The sequence below is a fragment of the Terrapene carolina genome, unplaced genomic scaffold, assembly GCF_002925995.2.
Source record: "Terrapene carolina triunguis isolate 2854851 unplaced genomic scaffold, T_m_triunguis-2.0 Scaffold440, whole genome shotgun sequence".
In the NCBI taxonomy this organism is placed as follows: Eukaryota; Metazoa; Chordata; order Testudines; family Emydidae; genus Terrapene; species Terrapene triunguis.
Window position 1 is genome coordinate 524,783 of NW_020664791.1, and position 6,786 is coordinate 531,568.

Consider the following 6,786-nt stretch of genomic DNA (forward strand, 5'->3'; position numbering starts at 1 on the left):
ATTGCTCAGCAGCTGGCGGAGCAATTTGTGGGGACGACTGGAGGAGCAGCGAGTGGCGTGGAGCCTTGCGGGGCCGGTTGGAGTGGCCCTAGGAACGGCGAGCGGAGCTGGTTGCGGGGACGGCTGGAACGGCTCACAGGTCGGTGAGCGGAGCGGAGTGGAGCGGAGCAGCTTGTAGAGTGGAGCAGTTCGTGGGATGGCAGGAAAGTGGACTGGCTTGTGGTGAAGGCTGCGGCGGAACCCCCACGGAGAAACAGACGGCTGGCCAGCCTCGGATCACGTAAGGTGCCCCTTAACACCCTGCGTGCCCCCCCCCTTTTACTCTGGGGCTGCACTGACCAGGGACAGAGACTTCGGGGGTTGTTGGACTTTTGGGACTTTGGGTGGTTGCTGGACCCAAGAGACTTTGGGGGTGTCGGACTTTGGGGACTCTGGGTGATTTTTGGGTTGCTGGATTCAAGAACCAAAGGGAAAGGACACAGCCCAATTTGCTGGGGTGGGTTTTGCTCATGGTTTGTGTTATGAATCCTGTTTGTGGTGTTTTTCCAATTTTATGCTGATGTCGTTTACCTCATGTTATTAAACATTTTCTGCTACACTCAGACTCCGTGCTTGCGAGAGGGGAAGTATTGCCTCTTAGAGGTACCCAGGGGGGTGGTATGTAATTGTCCCAGGTCACTGGGTGGGGGCTCGAGCCGGTTTTGCATTGTGTTATTGAAACGGAACCCCTAGATACAGAACCCGGCCCTTGTTGCTGCCAACTAGATGGGCAGAAGGGTTACATATCTATCCATCCATCCCCGTCCACCCCCTCTATCTATCTATCTGTCCATCCCCGTCCACCCCCTCTATCTATCTATCCACCCCCGTCCACCCCCTCTATCTATCTATCCATCCCCATACACCCCATCTATCTATCTATCTATCTATCTATCTATCTATCTATCTATCTATCGCTCCTATGTCCCTGTAGTGAGTCAGTGTGGCTCCCCTCCTGCCCAGCAGAGGGAGTGCCCTTACAGACAACCAAGTGGGCGGAGCCACAGCTGCCTGTGTCCGCCCCCCGGAAGTCAAGGGGCGGGACAGGAAGTATAAAAGCCGGCCGCCAGAACTCAGTGAGGCCCCAGCCACCGCAGGGAGCAGACATGCAGCCGGGAGCTCGCGGCCGGGAGACCTCCGAGGCCCGGGGCCGTTGCCCTAACTGGCCGGAGCTGCCCCGAGCCCACTACGAGGGGGAGCCACTGGAGCCCGCCCACTCCCGTCATTGGGAGGAGCCGTTGGAACTCCCCCACACCAACCCCGAAGCCGAGACACCACCAGAGCCCCTCCGCCCCTGCTGTTACCCGGAGGAGCCGCCCGAGGTCAATTGGCCGGGTTTCCCCGAGGAGCTGCTGGACCTGCCGCCAAGCCCCTGCCGCGAGGAACCCATGCTGGTGGACTGGACCGGGGCCGGTGCCACAGACGAGGTAGGCCCTGAGGGGGAACCTGGAAGTAGCCCAGGGGTAGCCGACACCGGTCAGGCTGTAGACACGTATGAGCCGATGTCAGTGTGTTTCAGTCAGGACACCCCACTGACCCGCAGCGGCAGTGGCCGCTGCTAGGGCCCCGGGCTGGAACGCAGTGGAGTGGGAGGGCCTGCGTTCCCCTCTGCCACCCCCGCTCGCGGGTGGCAGGCTTCCCCCTCACCCAACGCTCAGGTACTACCCTGAGCTCCCTAACTGTTGTAGTGTTGCTCAGCCCCTGCACCAGAGGGCCTGAGCTCCCTGGCTGTTATATTGCGGCTCAAAGGGCCTGAGCCCTAGCCCGGACTATACCTCTGTCCCACCGGTAGTGAGTCGGTGTGGCTCCCCTCCTGCCCTGGAGGGTCGAGCCCCGGCACGAACCTTCTACAGTCCCCCATCACCACAGGACCTGAGGGCCTCACACCTTCCAGGGTTTTTCCCCCCCCCCCCCCCCCCCCGCTAAGGCAGGGCACGGCAGGGCTGTCACCCCAGTGTACAGCTGGAGAACTAAGGCACAGAGACTGGCTAACTGGCCCAGGGCCACGCAGGCCATGCATGGCAGTGCAGGGAACTGAATGGCAAGTGCCTGAACCACTGGCCCATCCCGTCCCCTTCTGCTGCTCCGTGAAAGGGGGGGCACAGTAAGACCAGGGGCCACCCAAGGAGTTTAGATGCCCCGTTCTCACTAGGAACTAGCAGGAGATCAGTGTCCAGATCCCTTAGGCAGCTTTGGCAGGCCCAGCCTGGCTGCAGAGGTTTAATGTGCGTGTGGCGGGTGGACCGCAGGTTCCCCAGCTGTTCTGTTGTAGCCCTGCAGCAGCAGGGGGCCTGGCACGCATGGCGGAAGGGAAGGAGTGTGACATTCTATACCTTGGGGGCGTGTACTGTAACCCCCATAGTCCTCATTTTCATATCATCGTGATCTTACGTATCAAACATGTCTTGTAAGGTATCAGGAGAAAGGACATGAGCCGTTGACAGTCATTTCTCTATCCATAGATGTGTATCATTAATGCATATGAAGTTATGAGAATTGTGTTGTGTGGTTGTCACTAAAACATGCTGTAAGTTGTGGACTCAGCCGGATATTAGCTCCCCAGAGGCAACAGCAAGGAAAGTAACCAATGCCCAGGCGGGGTGTGAAACAACCCATGAACAGCCGTTGTCCAGCAAGGGAGCTACAATGCAATGACTCACCTGCATGAGGCCACACCAGGGGAATTGCTCAACCTTGCTGGGAGAGACTCAGCAATGCCCCCCAGACGTTCCTGGACGTGTGCTCCCCAAGCACATGGACTGAGGGTATAAAACAGGCAGAGTGGACACATACTGGGCCCTTCTCCTGCCCCCACCTCTACTGCAAGCAACCAGGACACTGAGAAGAAGACAAGACTCCGACACAGGAGATTGGCCCAGGTTTAAAGAACAAGCCTGTATATTAAGGACTGCAATATCCAGTGGGGTGAGAAAAACTGCTTCATCTAGTTGCTGCCCAGTCTAATAGGGTTGAGGGTTTAGACTGGGTGCTTAGATTGTATTTCTTTTGGTAACTAACTCTGACATTTTGCCTATCACTTAATATCACTTAAAATCTACCTTTTATAGTCAATCACCTGGATCGATCGGTCTTCAGCTGTCGTTAAGACTGCGCCAATCACAACACATCCGCCATTCTTCTCGCATTCTTGCCTTTCTTCTCCATGTTCTTATAGTCGATACATTTGTTTAATTGTTTATCTTTACCAGTGAGTTTGTATGAAGTGTGGGGCAAATCTGCTCAGGTTTGCAAAGGCTGGTGTCTGTCCACTTTCCATTGCTGAAGTGGGGAACCAATTAATAAATGTGCATGGCCCATCTTGAGCAGTGCAAGACGGTATATTCCTGGGTACAGTGTTCGGAGCTGGGGGGATTTGGCTGGTGCCTTTCTGTGTGTGATTCATGAGTGGCTCTGGGAGCATTCATGCAATCTAGCTGGGTGTGGGGCTCCACATGCTGTTGTGCTGAGTGATCACAGCGCCTGGAGGGACTTGCTGCCAGGGCCGGCTCCAGGGTTTTTGCCCCCCCCAAGCGGCGAAAAAAAAAAAAAAAAAAAAAAGCCGTGATGGCGATCGGCGGCAGCTCCACTGCGCCGCTTTCTTCTGCGGCGGCAATTCGGCGGCAGGTCCTTCCCTCCGAGAGGGACAGGGGCCCTCCCCCGAATTGCCGCCAAAGAGCCTGACGTGCCGTCCCTTCTCCTTGGCCGCCCCAAGCACCTGCTTGCTCAGATGGTGCCTGGAGCCGGCCCTGCTTGCTGCTGGTCACTAGCAAGGCATTGTGAGAGACAGCCCAGGCTGGAGACAGTTAAGGGAGCACAGCGACCCCACAGGCTGCACCCTGGGGGGATCCCGTCACAACAAGGCATGGGTCGGAGCCGTAGGAGCCTGTCTCCCATGACAAACGGCCATCAGCCAAGCTGCAGCAGGGAGCTCCGGCTGAGCCTGGAGGGCATCAGGGATGGGCATGGCAGTGTGCCGTGCGCAGAGTTCAGGGCCCGTTACCGCACAGCACTAGGATAATACGTCAGACCTGAGGGAGGAGCATTCGACGAGGGTGCATGAGGGGTGTTAGCGAGTGCAAGGGAGGAGCAGAAGGAGGACATGGGGGCCAGGAACAACCCCTGAGAGTGGGGACTCTGAGCGTGCACTGCCAGCCTCACAAGGCTGGGGGATTTGCTAAAACATCTGCTCTAGTTCAGGGCAGGGCTCTGGCCTGGGTCATGCAGGAGGTTGGACTAGATGATCCCAGTGGTCCCTTCTAGCCTTGGGATCCACCAATCCCTGAAACCTAGTGGAGAAAAGCAGAACAAACCCCCACGGCCAGGCGCTGAAGCCAGGCAAATTCCAATCAGAAACTGCGGCAAGTCACCCCTGGGAAAGGCAGGGTCTCCAGGGCCTGGTGTGTGCAGTGCAGGGCGGGAGGCGTTTCAGGAAGATACGTCAGCTAAATGCAAGTTATTGCGCTCACTGTGGGGGTAGCTGCAGGCGACGTGCTCTGCGGGAGGCCAGGCTAGCTGCTGGAATGGTCCCTTCTGGCCCTAAACGCTAGGAAGCTCTGAATCCGCCTCACAAGCCAATGACAAGGACAGAGCCTTTGATGCCAGCCCACGCCCTTGCCCCGGCTGGTCCAGGTGCTGCTCTGTGTGAGCTGGATAGGTGCAGAGAGCCGCACTGGGACACAAACTAGCGTAGTCCCCGCATGTTCCCAGGGCAGCTAGAGAATCTGTTAGTCCCACACGAACCAGCTACACACGACGGTGCACAGCTGCCAGGACAAGGCTGTCTAAGGACACCGTTTCCCCAGTCTCAGCGTTCCTAGCCAAAGGCGGCCACTCCATTCAGCCACGCTCCACTGATGCTCGGGAGCCAAAGAAGAGGGCCCCCTCGGACACACGTTTGTGTCCTGCATAGCCAGGTTCTGTGCGCTGGGGAGACAGGCAGAGGAATCGGAAGGTCACCTGGACAAAGCCAGGTCAGCTCCCGCCGGGAGATGCTCAGCGTCGTGTGAGGTGGAGAGACAGGACGGGAACTGAGCAGTGCTGATAGGTTCCACCACCAGCCTGCCAAGAGAAATCAGACATCCGAGGTTCCTTCCTCCAAGAGACGCAGTGCTGAGCGTTCACACGCTGAGCCTGTAACAGGCAACAAGTGAGCCTGGTGCTGTGGTGGTGGAGCCATGTCGGGGTATTAGAGAAATATTAGAGCATGGGAGCCTGTCATTCCAGTACCCTCGTCCAGCACAGGGGAGTCCCGGCCGCCCTCGTTTCTGCAGCGTCTGATCCAGCTGTGAAAGCTCCCCATGCAAGGATTGTGAGGCAGCTTGAATAGTACAGCTGTGACTGTTACCCCCCAAGCAGAGCAGGCTAGTCCCTGAGGTTGCTTTGAGTTAGTTCAAACTCCAAAGCGGGGGGCTGCAATATGTTTCCCTGCAGTATAGTATTCAACCATTCCTGACAGCTTGTGATCCCTGGTAAACAAGGGAGACAGAGCTGGAACTCAAGCTGTGTTTGCGTCTATGGTTTGTAGCCATTTTCTTTAGTAAATGTTTCCTGTTTAAGACAATGTCAGTCTGGAATCATGCAGCTAGTCTTCCCAGAAGGAAATACGCCGTTGTCTTCAGCAAGCAGCTGAGAGCTGGGGTCCAGCCTCTCTATATGCCATAGATGCTGGAAAACAGAAAGAAACACAGAGAAGAGCAGCCTTCATGCTTGAGGGTCTGGAGAAATTCAACGAGTGAAATATAACGAGCTAAATACCAATGAGTGGCCAGCAAGTGACAGGTCAACACTCTGTGCAGGAGGACGGATCATTTTGGCGGGGGGCTCCAAGGTCACATAACTGGGAATTATGGGGTGAAGTGGAATATCCTGGGAAATGTCCCGATTAGCAGATCCATATCACAGGGCATGCGGGGCTAAAGCGCAGGCTAGGGAGTCAGGGGGAGCCTGAGTTCTATTCCTGGCTCTATCACTAAACTGCTGTGAGGCCTTGGGCAAGTCATTGCCCCTCTCCGTGCCTCAGTTTCCCTTTCCACCCTGTCTGGTCTATGTAGGCTGTGAGGTCCTTGGGGCAGGGGCCGTCTCTCGCTCTGTACATGTCAGGCACCCAGCACGTGTCCCAGATCTCAGCTGGGACCTCCAGGAGCTGCTGTAATAATAACCCCGGGGGCTGTGGAGCGATCCTGATCGGCAGGGGCAGGGCATTTCATCGGTGCCATTCAGCACTGTGCTAAGTGCTGTAGCCCCTCCCGCCAGAGCCCCCCGCGGCCGGGGGTGGGGTGGGGGTGTCCCGCCCCCCGCCCCCAGCAGGACGTTGCTGCAGGCGATGAAAGGGAGTGAGAAGGGGGCTCGCTGGCTGCATCTCCAAGGCTGCTCCCGGCGCTGGGGGTGGGAGTCACACTCTGACGGCGGAAACCTAGGCAGTGGCACTGAGTCCCGCACCCAGCTCTGGGCAGGAGGAGTGGGGAGGGCAGGGTGCAGAGGGTCCCGGAGGAGGCCAGGTAACTCCCCAACCCCCAGCTCCTTGTATCAGAACCACAGCAGCGTTCAGCCTCAGCCGGCTCACTGCAGGGGGCCACTGGCTGTCAGGTGAGGGGCAGAGCCCAGCCTTCCCTACCCTGCAGGGCTGGTGCCCAGGCTGGGTGGCTGGTGGGTTCTGGGGCCTGTGCCCAGGCCGGGCGGCGGGTGGGTTCTGGGGCCGGTGCCCAGGCTGGGTGGCCGGTGGGTTCTGGGGCCGGTGCCCAGGCTGGG